General features: G+C 40.9%; 1 long non-coding RNA gene across 1 annotated transcript in view; it reads left to right on the forward strand.

The window, feature by feature from the left end:
• The first annotated feature begins 3,028 nt into the window (after nucleotides 1–3,028).
• The window catches only part of LOC148687682 (uncharacterized), a 34,495-nt gene continuing 19,496 nt past the window's right edge, over nucleotides 3,029–18,027 (forward strand). The window contains exon 1 of the long non-coding RNA XR_015950360.1: nucleotides 3,029–3,164. This is a non-coding gene — a long non-coding RNA (uncharacterized LOC148687682). The remainder of the gene's footprint in view (nucleotides 3,165–18,027) is intronic.

Below are 18,027 nucleotides of genomic sequence, written 5' to 3' on the forward strand. Positions count from 1 at the left end.
AATCGTAGGTGCTAATCTACGTTTATTCAGAGAGTGTGTGTTCAGCCATCACTCTCCGTTCAGAAGAAAGTGAAAGTAGAAAACAGAACAAAGAACATCACATGACAGGCCCTACACCTGAGTACTGTGCAAATGGGGCTAGATTGTTGCCCTTACTGAGAAACTTTTCTGGTCGTTGATGATGTCAAATTTTAACACTGAAGTTTTAATTGCCCCACTCTCCTTGTTTTATTAATCTCTGTTTTAACACTGTTAAAATAATTTAACTCATTTGGCAGTGCAGCTCCTGCCAACCTAGCAGTTCAAAAGCACATCAAACTGCAAGTACAGTGGTACCTCTACTTACGAATTCAATGCGTTCCGAACGCACATTTGTAAGTCGAAAAAAATTGTAAGTCGAATCCCATAAGAATGCATTGGGAGAAAAATTCGTAAGTCGAAGCAACCCTATCTAAAAATTCGTAAGTAGAAAAAATCCTATCTAAACCGCATCCAAGATGGCGGACGGAGCTCCGTTCGTAAGTAGAAACATTCGTAAGTAGAGTTATTCGTAAGTAGATAAATAGGTACTGCTCCAGCAGGAAGGTAAACGGCATTTCCGTGCGCTGCTCTGGTTTTGCCAGAAGCGGCCTAGTCATGCTGGCCAAATGACCCGGAAAAACTGACTGTGGACAAACGTCGGCTCCCTGGCCAGTAAAGTGAAATGAACGCCGCAACCCCAGAGTCCTCTGCGACTGGACTTAATGGTCAGAGGTCGCTTTACCTTTACCTTTTTTGCAGTGCAGTGCAGTTCTATGTGTGTCTACTCAGCTCAGTCAAGTTCAGCGGGGCTTTCTCCCAGGCATGTGAGTAAAGGATTGGAGCTGTAGTGATGTTACCAGTTTCGAAGGTATGGAGGTCCTTATGAGGGTCCATAGGGACCCAGGTGGCGCTGTGGTTAAACCACTGAGCCTAGGGCTTGCTGATCAGAAGGTCGGCGGTTCGAATCCCTGTGATGGGGTGAGCTCCCGTTGCTTGGTCCCAGCTCCTGCCAACCTAGCAGTTCGAAAGCACGTCAAAATGCAAGTAGATAAATAGGAACCGCTACAGCGGGAAGGTAAACGGCGTTTCCATGTGCTGCTCTGGTTTGCCAGAAGCGGCTTTGTCATGCTGGCCACATGACCTGGAAGCTATACGCCGGCTCCCTCGGCCAATAATGCGAGATGAGCGCGCAACCCCAGAGTCGGTCACGACTGGACCTAATGATCAGGGGTCCCTTTACCTTTTACCTTATGAGGGTCCATAGGTGAAATATAAATGTTTTTATAAATCAGTAAACTTACTCCTGGTCTTTAACTTCCTTTAGAATTGCAATTGCTGGGGCAGGGGGGTTGCAGTTCAGATGGGAAGGCATATATGTTCAACGTATTGTCCAAGTCTGCCTTTGCCTGTTTCTGCCAATTGTTTCTGCCAATTGTTTTTGTGACTGGACAACATTTAGCTTGCTAAACCTACATTGGATTAAAAAGCACATGAACTGCTCTCAGAAAACCAAGGAATTTTAATTTTCCCTTCTGAAAGTGTCAGGTAATACTATAAAAACATAGTTTCTCTGCATAAAACATATCCTACTAAACATACAACATGACCTTGTAATCACAAAACATTAGAAAATAATGATATCAGTTAATAAGAAATAATAATAATAAACCATTTCATCAAGTTGTCCTTTGATTCATTCTTGGATATTAGCCGGCGACTTGCTTTTTGGCCTTTGGTGTAGCCCTCATGTTTCTCGTGTGTGTATAAACATTGCCTGCTGCCTCTGTGGCTTGTTTCACACACCTCTCTATATATTCACCATAATAAGGCCCCCGTGGAACTTGCATAGGCTTGTCAATGAACTTCTCTACTTCCATTGTAAGTTTACATGTCAAAGGAGGTTCATATACCCTATCAGACCAATCTATCAGGTCCAACAAGGATGAAGCACTGGGGTTGATGCAAGATGTCTTCCTTGGACATACAGAAATATCTCTCAGTGTGTCATCATCTCCACCCTTCAAGTCAATGATCTTTTGGATGCCAGCTCTCCTCTCCTCATTGTCATAGGAGCATAAGAGTGTCTGGATTATCATTTCACTGAATGCATACCACACTGAGCGCTGGATGGTTGGCAAGACTGCATCCACTGCAACCTTCTCACTGCAGCTGAAACAAGATGTGGTGTGGCCTTCCCCCCAAGAGTGTTTTACTTAGATGCTAAACTAAGGGCAGTACACGCAAATGATATATTTCACTAATAGTCTTAAGTTGTAGTTACAGGTAGGTAGCCGTGTTGGTCTGAGTCGAAACAAAATAAAAAAATTCCTTCAGTAGCACCTTAAAGACCAACTAAGTTTTAATTTTGGTATGAGCTTTCATGTGCATGCACACTTCATCAGATAGGCCTTAAGTTGTTGTGGGTTTTGCCTTTAAGGCCATGTTTTGAAACCTATACACGACAAAGCCTGTTTGGTGCTGTTAACCACCTTGAATTGGACCAATTTCAAGAAGGGCCAGATCTGTGAGTTTTCCTGTCCCTAAGGTCTGCGTGATCCAATGCCTATGCACTTGATCAGTAGAAAGATCCTTTATGACATTGTCACTCAGTGAAGTAAGAGGCTCTCCAGTTGAGTGTTTGATGAATGAAGGATCAGTTTCAAGTTGTGTAGCAGAGTCTAGAATCTTGCAATGTTACCTGTCCACATGCTGTTAGATTTTCACCTCGCCTGCATTGTATTTCTTGCCCATTGCTTAGAGATGTTTGTAGTTAAGCAATAGATACATTGTTTAAATAAATAAATACACACACACACACACACACACCCCAAAAAAGGTGTGATTGAGACGATAAGAACACACTAAACCGGTTTGCAGGAAGTGATTTATTATATTAACGCCAAATGCATCCTTAGGAATGAATGGAGTTGTGATATGCATGAATTGAATTCTGCAAAGCTCACACACAGCCCTCCTGCAACTTCTGACAAGGGAAGTACAGCAGATGTAAATGCAGCTTGCATTTCCTTGTAGCACTCATCTCTGAGCAAATCTCTTTGGATACCGTATAATAATCACCTTCCCACCGATTCCTGAAGGAGTCCTGAAACTGCAACAAACCGTCCTTCCCACCTTATACTTCAGTAAGTACCATTGAGATCAATGGGACATGCTTCTAAGCAAATACAGATAGGGTTGAGGTATTAATCAGAAAAAAAGCTGAGGCCAACATCAATCTTCCAGCAATTATGCATCTCTGGTGAATATGCAAGATTTCTTGCTGATACCAAAAGAACGATGAATACCAGCCGAGTGTCTCTGTGTGAATTCACCTCTGTTCTATAGAATGCATTTTTTAAAAAAAGAGACTATCCTACAGTCCCACAGTGCAGAATGCAATCCATCAGATTCTCTATAATCCAGGGGGTATATATCTGGCTAAACCTATCTAAAATGAGATGCAGCATTAGCAATATGGAAGGCCTCAGCAAGGTAGGCAATAAAAGGAGATATACTATAGCACCTGACATCAGATTGTTTCAAGCTTAATTTCAGTAAAGTAATAAGGTCAGGGAGAGAAATGCTCAGTGATGAACAGATTGATAGTAGGAAATGGAAAGGATGGGACTCTGTGTGTGGGACTTAAACCATTTTTTTTTACTTCCATAGAGAACAAAGAGATGTACACAGACCATAATCTCTACAGATTTGTAGCCATTACTGTGCAGTGGGCAGATGGAGGGTAGGGCAGCATGCTTAAAAGAGGAAATCACATGCTTTACTGCTGGAGTTCAAAAGGACCGGGGCTTTTTCTGTCTCTTGAATAAATAAATAAATAAATAAATAAATGTGCTAGTGCATAGATTAAAAGGCACACTGTTCATATAAGTGTGTGTGAAGGTAGCACAGGTGCTGTTCTACAAGCATGCCTGTATTCCTTTGCTTATTAGCGACTACCCCACATTTTCTTCAAAAAAATCGCTTTGAATCATAGAATAGAATCATAGAGTTGGAAGAGACCACAAGGACCATCTAGTCCAACCCCCTGCCAAGCAGGAAACACCATCAAAGCAATCCTGACAGGTGGCTGTCAAGCCTCTGCTTAAAGACCTCCAAAGAAGGTTGCACAGTTGAACTACAATAGAGTTATCAAAATATTCAAAAGTAGGGGGTACATGGTTTGGCTTTTGAAAAATAGGGTGTCCTCAGTAATTAGCTGATTGGGAACCACTGGTCTAAACCATTCCCTGAGGTCAAGGTCAACACAAATCAAAAAAAGTTCCACTTGATGCAATGGAAGCAGAGAGATGGGTTTGGGGGGGGGTTGGCTCCCCTCACCGCCAGACAGTAGGGACGATGTTCAATTGGCTTCACAGCATGTCTCTTGCCACTTGCGTTCTAGTCGCCATCCAGCTTGTTCCTCAGCCCTCGGGTCTCTGGCATACCAAGGTGCAGAATGGCTCTGCAGTGCTGGAAAGGGCAGTTGGGAACAACCATGCCAAGAGCCCAGTGGGTCTCAGTGTTGCATAGTGCAGCAAGGACTTCACAACAGGATTGCCTGTTCTATTAGAGGAGCCCAGAATGGCAGACACAATAAGGATAAAACATTTTTTAAAAGAAAAGAACTAAAAGCAGTTTAAAACTTCCTCAACCTCAGGGGTGCCGGGAACAGCGTCTTTCAGCTATCAAATGCATTGGATCCATTGGATTCCATTTGTGCCTGTGTAGTGGGTTATAAAATTATGCATAGCTTTTTCATAATATGAGGACCCAGCGTCACACAATCCTGACTTTACTTTAGCCTGGGATAGTAATTAGAAGTAAATTCAATTGCCTCCTTTCTCTGTGTTGTTTGTTGCCATTGCTGGTCTTCCACATCATTAAAATACTGACTGTCAATATCTTGGGGCAGGAACTTTTCGTTTGGCTTATGTGACTTTGTACAGCTCTGTGCGCCCTGATGGTGTAATTGCAAAGGTATTTTTTTAAATAAAATATATCTTTATTGAGTTTAATACAAAACAGGACTAAACAGAAGAGGTTATCCCTCCCTCCCCCCCCCCCCCGCATCCACCTCCCAGCCACCACCTTTGCATTATTTTACCACCCTGTGCACACATAGCAGGTGGATGCCAGGTTTCTGTGTTATTAGTAGGAAAGGATATATCTGGGTGCCATACTTCAGCAAAATTGTGTGAGTTCTGGGTTTAATGCCTTCATATGTTTAGTCAATTTATCCATCAAGGCTGCTGGCCAGACCTTTTTCCTCCACTATGTGAGTTGGTCATGAAAAATGTTCAGAAAAGCCAATTGTGGTGAGCTTTGTATTGTTTGCTGCATTATGAGACTTATTTCATCACATATTGTCGCCCAAAATACCTGTATTCTGTCACAAGTCTTTCTTCTTTGATGATCACTCGTAGCCGAGTAAGATTGTCTTCCATAAAGACGTTTTTAAAAGTGAGTCCATGACCGTGGAGGCCAATTCTGGATCCACACGTCCTTCCACAGTGGGGACATTGGTTTCCAGGAGGGAGCTGATCATGGTGAGGGTTTGCCAAGCGTGCCCTCCTCTTAGCACATTTCTCCCTTTCATCCTGAGTTCGAGTGTCTTCAAAACCCATGATACCTTTGGTAAAGGTTGTTCTCCAACTGGAGCGCTTGCAGGCCAGTGTTTCCCTGGTGTTTATACTACATTTTTTTAGATTTGCACCACATGTGGTACATAGAAACTATTCTAGTGCACCATCTCCAACAAAGAGGAGAGGAAGATGGGTTAATATCATGCAGAGATGTAAGGTACTGCTTTGTCATAGAAGTGTGTTCCTTAATTTTAACAAGTATTGATGACAATGATATTTTGACCAACATTACACCAATTCCACCCTCATCCTCATCATCATCAACGTCATCATCTCATAAACACTGAAACTTACTCTTACATAAATGGATTGAGATCTGGACTATTATTCGAAAGTAAATCCCACCAAAACCAATGGGATTCCCTTCCAAGCAAGTGTGCTTAAACTCAGAATGGCAGCCATAACATTGATGTGGAGATACAAAATCCAATTTCTGCTGTGCAATTCTATGTCTGCTTTCATTTTAAGAGAAGACCAATATTGTCTATTTATTGCAATCCATTTGACCAGACATTTCCTCCCATTTAATCCAGTTGTAAAGTAAGGCAATTTTCTGGTTAATCCCAATTTTCAAATGCTAACATCCAGGCAGTTTAACTCTGTGTCATATTTTTAAAAGGTTTCTTCAGCCTTTTTCTCATAAATTACATGCATTCCCATCCCTTATCATTGCACCTGTTCTCAGCTAAAAATAAGGTGTTAGGAGTACCTACCACCGCCAAGCATTTAAATGATCGGTGACAAATTAATGTTCACATTATTAATAGTCACATCCTAAAGCTATTTTGGGGGAAACATTACACTTTCTTCTATTTATATCCCGTGTGTCTGTCCTCTGTCATTGTCTTCCTCTTTAATCTTGTTTGAGTGTATGGCTCATTCGTCCTTATTTTATTGACTCAATCACAGGCACACTGTCACTTTTTATAAAATGGTCACTGCAGAATCACATCAAGCAAATTCTTGATTCCTCAGTCAGTAATTTAGTGCCTTTATGGAATTGCAATTTCAGGGCTCACTGCTTGTTTTTCTAAAATGTACTTTAGGAATTAGTTACTCCAGCCACAAATCAGTTGAATTTATGCACAGTTGTAATACAGTTTATGGCCTCATGGTACATTGCTTCAAAAACAGCAGATGTGAAATTATGATAAATATAATGAGTGTTTTTTTGCCTGATCTACTGGAGTAGAGAAGGATCTGGAGCGTGTTTACCTATCCCATATAGTACATTTAATGTCTTAGTCAGGACTCCTGACAAAGGCTGATTAATGTCCTCATCTCTTTTATTAAAGATAAGAGTAGCGCTGCAGTCAGGAGATAGAAAGCACACCATAAATCTTCGTAAAATGAGCAGTCAAATAATCACTCGTCAGAAATAAAATCTACATACATTAACACTAACACTCAGCCTACCGTGTGCACAGCCATAAAAATATGAAGAAGAAGAAGAAGAAGAAGAAGAAGAAGAAGAAGAAGAAGAAGAAGAAGAAGAAGAAGAAGAAGAAGAAGAAGAAGAAGAAGAGGCAGAAAGAGAAGGGTTTCTGGAAGTTCCCATTTCAAGTAGTCCTTTAAGTTCAATGTTACTGTTCCTGTAACCTGGATGCAAAAGCTGGCATTTGAAAGCACATGTGAAAGAGCCAGATGCCTCATCATTACATTAAGAGCATGAAGCAGGCAACAATTAAGCGATTCACTGGAAAGACATAATGCTGATCTATGCTAGCAATTAATCACGGAATACATTAGACAATGATGGGTGACCTACAAATTTTTGACAAAATAATTTTTCATCATGTTGGCGATTTCTTAGCCTAATATGCCTGCAAGGCACAGAGTCCAAACCTGTCATTTATTCCATCTCTCCTTGACAGGCGGCAACCTGTCTTCCAGACAAAATGAACATTATCTGTGCTCACTAGACATTTAGTGCAGGGCTTAGCTTATGACTAATGATAATAGGCAGACAGAAATGTTAGAGTCTGAAATAATGTTCTCTTTGTTAAAGAAATTTCTTGAGGTAGATTTTTTTTTCCTGAAGACACAGAAAGATAAAAACTATTTTCCCATGGACTTTATAAAAGAAAATATAACACACCTTTTCAAAAATACATGAGTGCCGTTTAAAAAGAAGAAGAAGAAGAAGAAAAACCCCTAAAAAGATGTCATTTGGTTTTTAGTTAGTATTTCATTAGATTCTGTGCCTCAGATGACATGCACAGACAAGGGCTCAATTGTAAAAAGGAATTTCATTGATTCCTAGAGTTTGAAATCTGCATAGCTGACCTTAGAGTTTGTGGGGTCAAAGGCAAAATCTTGGAAGTGGCCATCTTTGGATTATAAATGACAATGGCAAATCAATAAAATATTTTGGAGCCTTGCCGGATCCTAAAGCAAGCACAGAATGGGAGGGGGAAAAGGAAGGATGGCATTAACTGCTTGTATGCCAGGCTGTTCCAGGAAAAGTGCCAAGCCTCCCACTTTGCATATCCCTCATACATAGTAATTTACTGCTTCCCCACTAGCAATACATTTTAAAACCAACCTGCTTGTGTTTCCCTTTTCAGTCAGATTATGGCAGACAGCTTAGACCAAGAACAAACTTAGTTGGTCTCTAAGATTTTGTTGTTGTTGTTGTTTAGTCGATGCAACTGGACAATTTTTATATATATATATTTCGAGCTTAAAATGTGTTTGTCATTTCTGTGGTGAGTTCACTGTAGCAATTAATAATTTTGACTACAATCCTTACTCCACTTACCTTGGAGTAGGAATGGGGCACAGATTCAGTTTTGTTTATATTGTAATAATGAGAAAATGTAGTTTGCAGTTCTCAAAGAAATACAAAAGCTGAAACACAACAATCCTTCGAAATTCACACTTCTAATGTGGTGGTGCAGTTTTTCAACCAAACAATGTCTACCAAAAATGCATACACTAGGGAGAAGTGTGCCCAAAAACGTATAGATTTGTGAATGTAACATGTGGGAAATTGTATATATTTGTCAAAACTGCACACCAAAATGTATTTAACAGAGGAAATTCACAATGAAATGTTGATTAATTTCAAAAAAAAAAATGATGCAAAATTGTAGAGAACTGAATTTTAGATTGGCGAATATATGAGTAACTGAGAGAACCAAAATTGGCAGATTTGTCTACCCCTATTGCATTAAATAGGACTTATTTCTGAGTAGGCATGGTTAGGACAGCACTGTTTTCGTGATCCTGCAAAGGATGCTCTGTATAGCGCTGGCAGCCATCAACTCCTTTGAGATCCTAGACTTGGTATATGGGAGAAGTTGTTGTTGGACTACAGCTCCCATCATCCCTGACCATTGGTCATGGTGGCTGAGGCTGATGGGAGTTCAGAGTCCAGCCATATCTGGAGGGCCACAAATTCCCCCAGCCCTGCTGTGGAACATGTAACCCTTTGGGGGCGGGCTATACGGGTTAAACCACTGAGCCTAGGCCTTGCCCATCAACAGGTCGGCGGTTTGAATCCCTGTGACGGGGTGAGCTCCCGTTGCTTGGTCCCAGCTCCTGCTGTTTGAAAGCATGTCAAAGTGCAAGTAGATAAATAGGTACCACTCCAAGCAGGAAGGTAAACAGTGTTTCCATGCGCTGCTCTGGTTCACCAGAAGCGGCTTTGTCATGCTGGCCACATGACCCGGAAGCTGTACGCCGGCTCCCTCGGCCAGTAAAGCGAGATGAGCGCCGCAACCCCAGAGTCGTCCGTGACTGGACCCTTTACCTTTACTACTTTATTTGTTCTAAGAATCCTCTTGTTTTGGGAACTTGGGATATTTATTTTAGGACATATCTTTTATCTTGCTTTATTACATTTGGTTCAATATTATTCACAACGTTACAAAAAGAGCATTGCATTAGTCTATTGATGTTAAAGTGATCTTTGCAGTCTCCCACTTCAGCAGTTCTGTCGGTGAAATCTTTCTACCTCCTGCTATGGGATGTAAGATACTGGTTGGCAGTTGGATTGTGAGGGAAAAGTGAGCATCTGGAGTCAATGCAGGCACAGAGTGCTTTTCCTCTCTACTCACTTAATGGTGCTGTGAAAAAATTCATTTTTATACAGTATATTTTAATACAGTATATTTAAAAAGATAGTGCACAGTGTGACTCCTGGCCCACTTTTTAATATGGGAGGAATTATGTCTACATACATGCTTTCAGTCACTATATTGATTTATAAAAACAAACAAATCAGAAACTTTTATTGTTATCATTCCAAAACTGGTCCAGGGATTGGCAGGCGGCTTCCTGATTACATACTGAGGGGGCACTGAGAACATCTCTGAAAAGGAGAGTTTCATTGGCTTTCTCCATTACTTCCGAATTTATTTTATTTATTATATTTAACATGATTTAGACACAGCTTAATCTTCCAAACCTCTAAGCCACTTACATAAAATATAAAATATACATTTGAAAAAAATGATAAAATCAGATGTTAAAAACAAGCTGGTTTCCTCCCCTCCCCACCCCAAAAAAGTAAAATGAGCAGGTGTTTGTTTGTTTGTTTGTTTGTTTGTTTTAGTAAAACAAAACTAATTTCATATTCAAGTAGATAATAATAATTATTATTTATTTATACCCCACCCATCTGGCCGGGTTTCCCCAGCCACTCTGGGCGGCTTCCAACAGAAAAATAAAATAAAATAATTGATTAAACATTAAAAGCCTTCCTAAACAGGGCTGCCTTCAGGTGTCTTCTAAAAAATCTGGTAGCTGTTTTTCTCTTCGCGCAATGAAGGAACCGCCAGAAATGCTAGGAATTACAGAAATACTGAAGATATCAAATATTCACGTCTAGGTAGGCTTACCTAAATGAAAAAGGTTTTAACAATTGTCAGAAACATTAGAATGAAGGTGCCAGTGAAACATCAGTTGGCAGGGAGTTCCACAGTATAGGTGCTGTCACATCACAGTTAAAGATGAATTCCTTGAAAGTGCAAAACAGAAATGTCACTTTCCAAAGCCTCTCACAGTACAGTATCTTATGGAAAGTCAAGGGAAGGAAGCATATTCAGTCTTGGCTTCTGTTTGGTCAACATGAAGTCAAACTCTCTCATGCTGCTTCATTATACGATTTTACTTGAGTTTGGTTGTGGCCGTGATATTGATGTGTAACGGTGTCCTTAGCTGTCTTCATTCATTTGGCTCAACATGTTGATTTGCCATTAATAGAAATTATTGTATATGCTATGAGGACAAATTAAGCTTGTTAAATTAGCTGTGTTTCTAAGAAATGCTAGGAATTACAGAAATATTGAAGAGCTGGCAACCCACGCTGCAATTTTCAGGATCTAAATTAGGTATAAATGAGACAGAGATGGATTGTTATTGTGAAAATAAGTAGTTATGGACAGATTTTTGCTATTGCTATATTTCCTTTCATTTTATATTTAGCTTCAAATTGAAAATAGTGTTGAAATCAGCTGGGCTGAAAGTTCTACTGTGATTCTTTTTTTGCAGACTTTCAATAGGCATTGGGTTTAAAAAAAAAGGGTGAACACTACAAGCAATCCATGTGCAGACAGGAAGAGAACAATTTCAAAATGTTTTAAGAGACATAGAGCTTTACCTGGAAATTATTAATTAATTAATTTAAAAATAGCCACACATAATTAAAACACATAATAAAACCATTACATTAATGTTGAAATAAGTATCCACAATTAAAAGGTACAATAAACAAGCCCATTAAAACAGCCTACCGATTAAAACAGTAAAAACAGCCATTAAAGCAGCAGGTTCATATCAGAAGATCAGGACAATGCTTGTTTAAACAGGTGTGTCTTCGGGAGCTGGTATGATTCTAGTACGAATGCCAGTACCAATAAGGCCTTTTATATTTCAGCAGAGAAAGCATTCCACAACACTGGTTGCGCAAGTAGAAAAGCCCACCTCTGTGTTACCACAAGCTGATGATCGTCAGCCCACGGCAAAGCTAACCAGGTTCCATTTGTTGTCTTAATCCTCTTACCATAAAAAAAGACTTCGCCTTAAAAAAACAACGATTATTGCTCTGCATTTTGCTCCTCCGAATAGCCTAGCGGCTATGTCTTTCCCACAATGCTTCCTCTGAACGGTGTTACATCATCATGCATGACAATATCCAATATTACTCCTGCTCAGAGCAGACGCATTGAAAATAATGGGCATGACTAATTTAGGCCCATGAATCTCAATGGTCTACTCTGAGTAAAAGTTAGCAACAAACCACAGTGTCTGAAATATACTCGGAGTCGAGAGTGAATTTCATGCTCTTTATTCAGCTCGTAGTCATCAAGGAGAAGAAGAGGAGAAGAATGCCCTTTTCCCAAAACCATCTGCTTATATACATTATTTACACAATGGCCTTTGTGTGATTGGCTACTACAGGGCTACACCTGTGGGCCAATCAGTTTGTGGATTGACTTCTGCCAGCAGCCTGATTGGCTGCTCCTGCAGGCCAATCAAGTTGCGGATTCACTTCCACCTGGAGTTAGATTGGGTGGCTCCTGAGGACCAATCAGACTGCTGATTCTGGATCCTATTGTTCTATGATTCAGCTCAGTACATAACAGTGTCACTCTGGATCTGCTCCAAGTAAAGGTCTGCTCCCAGTCCTAAAACGTGATTCTTCCCCTGTTCTCTTGAAAAAATGCCGAAAAGCCACACACGCTAACTTTTTTGACTTGCAAATGGCCTCTGGAAAGGTACTAGAAATGATTTTTAGAGAGCTCCAGTGAAGGCCTGAAGACTCAGTCCTGCCCAAACCAAGCTGGTAGCCACCAACTCCCTTTCTGCATTCCATCTTGTACCCTGAGGATGCCAAAGGAGCAAGAGCTCCGCATCTGACAGCAGTGTATGTACAGACTGCGCAGCCTTGTCATTACAGTGGCAACGAGAGCGAATCAAGGACATCCTTCAGACAACGAAATAGCTAAAGTGGCTATGGGCCAGCAATGTCATAAAACACGAACCTGTGGAACGCGAGCTGTCATGTATTTCATACCAATTTGCATCCTTACTTATTTATTTATCTCGCCGGAACCCGGCACAATGGAAACAATAAGACGAAGATTCAACTGGCAGAGGTCTCACCTCTATTTTGTATAATTTGATGCTTAAAAGCTTACAAGTAAAACATGTAAATATATGCAGACCTTAGAGTAGGCCCTCAGTATGGAAATTACAGAGAAGAATTGACAAAACCACAGGCCATAAACAAGAACACTGTGATGGCTATAAACACTTAGCCATCCAATGGGGATGCCGGGAGTCTCCTTGTCTAAATGCAGTTGTCGATATTCTAGAAGATATGTTTTTATGCCGTGTGAAAAAAGGTTGTATCAGCATCTGACTGCAAGAATCATCCTTATACTCAGGCCATCTCACAGTCTCTGTATGCTGTAAAATGCTGGCATTAGTAGACTTATTCCCCTTGCTATTTATGCACATGCATAGAGCTTTGATTCCTTGTCAGCAGCAATTTTGAACTGAGAGTCATTTTCAAGCCACCGGCCTTTGCTATCCATTAAACACCACTGTGAAGGAACACAGGTATGCTCGAGCTAAGTACTAATTTTCCTTGGCAGCTGGAGGTGAAAGGAAAGAGGTGACATGAAAATACCAAAATTATAGTCAGTCGGTGCACAAGAATAAAAGGTGGCAAGACAAGACACACTAAGTTCACAGAAAAAGTATACAAATGGGCACAAAAGTTGCACTTAGGTAAACAAAAACAAAAAAGATAAAATACTGCCAGGGATTGGTATAACTCCTGGGAACTGATGTCACTAACGTTTTTACATTCCAGCATGGTTGTGTGTGTCATTCATGAAATTTCCTAAAGTTTTTCTGAGCCTGGAAACTGCATGATATTTTTTCCCAAGTAGCTGCCTTAGATTATCCCCCAGAAATTATGCATAGCAATTTTGCCTCCCTATTTTTATGCAAAACAAATACCACTCATCGCTAAAGTAGCAGTCCCAAACAGACTTTGCTAGTTGACTCCTGTGGGGTTAGCCAGCTCTTATTCTAAATGATCATATATACTTTCAATGATTGTGTTTTTTTCTGATGTTGTCTCTGTCTGCCAACTGTTTTCCTTCATGCTATTTTTATTGTCAATTACGCTTTATTTTGCCTTATAGGCTTTTACCTCTGTTTTCAGTTGCGATATTGTATGGGTGGGTGGGTGTGTTTGAATTGTTAACCTTGGACTTTTAAGGAAAAGTGACATACAGAGGTTGTAAATCAAGGAAGGTGAACCTCAAGCCCCAGGGCTTACCCTCTCCAGAGCCACCCCCCTCTCCACCTCCGCTTTGCACTCTCTTTGAGTGCCTTTACATGCTTGAAATGTGTTCTTGATACTTCTTGCTTGCATGGATGAAGTGCAGAGAGGGATGTGTGAGTGGGAAGGCCAAAATTCACAATTTCTGCTCTGCTAACCTTCCTCTCTGACCATGCCCACGCTTGTCATTTTCCCCAGCCACCAGTGCCATGTAGCCCCCAGAAAGCTCCCCAGTAGGGAATGTGGCCCTCAGTCTGAAAGAGATTCCCAATCTCTATTAAATAAATATGTGGCCCTATATTGAGCCATAGCTGAAGCCATATTTCTCTTGTGAGCAGCCTGACAGAAGACTTTCCCACAATTCTAGACACCACTCTGGGTGTTGTGACTTTTAACAATGACAAACAGGAATAGGTTAAGAAGATTTCACAGTGGCACCAAACTCAATAAAGTTTCCATCGTCTCACCCTTTTCATTAAGTCTTGACAGCCCATAGATTAAACTGGGATCATTTCAGACACATACCTTTCCTCTTAAGTTGACTTTCTAAACCAGGGGTCGCCAAACTAAGGCCCGGGGGCCGGATGCAGCCCAATCGCCTTCTAAATCTGGCCCGCGGACGGTCCGGGAATCAGCATGTTTTTACATGAGTAGAATGTGTCCTTTTATTTAAAATGCATCTCTGGGTTATTTGTGGGGCATAGGAATTCGTTCATATTTTTTTTCAAAATATAGTCCAGCCCCCCACAAGGTCTGAGGAACAGTGGACTGGCCCCCTGCTGAAAAAGTTTGCTGACCCCTGTTCTAAACCACAGAATGGTACACCTCTTCCCTGTATTCTGTTAAGAACAGATAAAAACTGTTAGACGTGTACACAGCTTTTTTCCATACAGACTGTCATCAAAGAAAAGAAAGGCTTATGGAAGAAAAGCATAACATAAATGACTTCCCTGTCATAGCTTAAGTATTAAACACTATAACTGACTATAGAGTTTAAAACATGAGTTTTACCAAACTGTGGCCTGACCTCACACATTTCTTTTTATTTTTAGAAATTGGAAATAATTCTCCCCAAATAGTGGCCAGGTTGCAACCAGTATCATGAGAGAGGGAGACAAAACTCTCCCTGTCCACTTCTTCACACCATGCATTTCTTTATATACCTCTATTCTATGTGGGACAGGACTGTCTCAAGCAAGCGTTTCAAGATGTGAAGCCAACAACTCACTAATTTCAACATCAACTTCGTTGGACTGGTCATGTTGTGCGGATGCCTGATGATCGTCTTCCAAAGCAACTACCCTATTCTGAACTTAAAAATGGAAAGCGTAATGCTGGTGGTCAACAAAAGAGGTTTAAAGACTGTCTCAAGGCAAATCTACAAAAATGTAATATAAACATGGACAACTGGGAAACACTGGCCTGTGAGCATTCCAGTTGGAGAACAGCCTTTACCAAAGGTGTCATGGGCTTTGAAGACACTCGATCTCAGGACTCAAGAGAGAAATGTGCTAAGAGGAAGGCACGCTTGGCAAATCTACACCGTGATCAACTCCCGCACAGAAACCAATGCCCCCACTGTGGAAGGACGTGTGGATCCAGAATTGGCCTCCACAGTCACTCACGGACTCATTGTTAAAACCGTGTTTATGGAAGACAATCTTACTTGGCTACGAGTGATCGCCAAAGAAAGAATGAGAAGAAACAAGGCACAGAGGCCAACACTAGGTGGAAGAAGGAGGAGGAAGAGGAGGAGGAAGAGGAGGAGGAAGAGGAGGAGGAGAAGGAGAAGGAGAAGGAGAAGAAGAAGAAGAAGAAGAAGAAGAAGAAGAAGAAGAAGAAGAAGAAGAAGAAGAAGAATTTAAAATAAAAATAATTTAATAATTTAAAATAAAAATAAAACACAGCAAAGCTAAATTTTGGGCTCACACAGGGCACCATATTATGAAAGATTACCAAAGTCTGCCCTTGGCTCGCTTGTATATTGTGGGGATCCTGGGCCCACATAGGTATCATAAGGATATGTAAATACCTTTGGATGGAAATGTGAATTGATGGGAGTTGTAGTCCAACAACAGCTAGAGAGCACCATGTTGCTTACCCTGATGCATGTTTGTTTCTTTAGAGAAGATGTGATAAGCAGGAAAATGGAGAGTGTTACTTTTCAGGTGCACCCAGTTTGGTAGTAACGATGCATTTGGTCAGAAATGGGATAATATACAAATGTTCCGCATAGATAGAATGCAGATATTGCATTTGTACTTTAACCTATATTCACATTATGACATATGCAAATTATTCAGGCAGGTGGAGGGGGGCGGAATCAAAGCTTAGATTGGGCCGTGCACCAGACTTTGTGTTCTCAGTGCCCGACCCTGCAATCTGAAGCAAGCTAGAGAAAGGAGTGCCTTTGAGCCTGCCCTATCCTGCTAACTAAAGTAAAACAAGTACTTGCAAAAAGGGGAAAGCACTTCCACAGCAGCTGGTGTGGTTTTCAGAACTCAGCACCTTTCAGTTTGTAAGGAGAGCACAATAAAAGGTGCTATGCGCCAACTAGTGCCATTCTCCCTATTCCTCTTAAAGTGTCCTCTCCCAAACAGTTTTGCTAAGATATCGTTTTCATAAAGGTCTAGAGATCAAAAAGCATGAAAGACAAGCCAGTGGGACATTGCACCAACCATGCTATTACAGCATGCATCCTGACAAACCTGAGTAAATCATACTACACATTACACTGGACTCCTGCATATCTGAAATGCAGAGTTATTTGAACCACCTACCTGCCGTAATCACAGTATTGTAAAATGGGTGGGTGCACAGTGTTCAGCCTGCTGAGATCTATTTCATGACTCCCAATGCATACCAGATTCTAGACTGGCAGATTACTATATCTGTGTTCTGCTGCCTGCCTGTCAGAGTGAATAAGTGGTTTAATTTACAGTTGCGGGACTTGAAATTGAGAGGGGGGTGAGAAGCAATGGGGGGGAGCCTGCTTATATCCCAGTGAACTTTCACATCAACAAACTGTTGCACATTTGAGTCATTCCAAATGCTTTATTAATCTCTAAAATTCTATCTACAGTAAAATAAAATAAAAATGACAATCTACAGTGAAGTCCATATATACGACAAGGCTCTCCATGTTTTATTATACAGTTTTAGTATGGAAAACTGTTTCCCACCGACGAAGGTGCCAGGTAACCTGATGTATTGGGGAACCTGGCACTCAGGTACCCTGACAGGGGATTTAAAGGGAGAGAGGTTGTCATTCTCTGGCTCAGTAATATGTAAAGCCCACTGGGAGGACTTTTAAACTGTGGATTATTTAAATCTAACTTGCTTCTCTCTGTTGCACTCAGATTTTACACTTAAGACATAAGCAACACTTCATGCATTCAACATTTTTAGAATTTCCATGTTTCATTTAATAGTTCCCCACTGATGCATAACCCTGTCCCTTTTTGGGACACACACACACACACACACACACACAGCTCATGTGAATAGCTCTATGTGCTGAACAAGTGGTGCATGGGCCACCCAGGTAAACCAAGTACTTCCACTAAGTGGGAGGACCCTCAACAGTTGCCAGGAATAATGACGGGGAACGTATATCTACTGTTCTCTTGCCAGACTCATCATAGTGGTTCATGGTTAGCATGTGTGTTTTAGTCTTTGGCCACTGAGACTCTCTGAGCAGTGCTAGGAGGGAGCATAGACCACGATAAGTGAAAAGGTATATTAAGTTCTCATAATCCTAGAACTCTGGGGCATCCAAGGCAATTGAATGTTGGATGATTCAGGAAAGACAAAAGAGAGCACTTCTTCACAGAGTGCATAGGTAAACTATGGAATTTGCTCCCACAAGAGGCAGTGATGGTGACCAATTTGAACTAGACAAATTCATTGAGGATAAAACTATCAAGAGCTACTAGTCATGATGCAGAGTACCAATTGCTGGAAATCACAAGTTAGGTGAGAATCTTGTTGTGCTAAGGTGCACATGTGCATAGTCAGGATTTATGTTTGTGGAGGCAGGCTTTATGCTGGAGGGGAGAACCT

The sequence above is a fragment of the Zootoca vivipara genome, chromosome 1 (assembly GCF_965207765.1).
Source record: "Zootoca vivipara chromosome 1, rZooViv2.hap1.1, whole genome shotgun sequence".
Taxonomy (NCBI): Eukaryota; Metazoa; Chordata; class Lepidosauria; order Squamata; family Lacertidae; genus Zootoca; species Zootoca vivipara.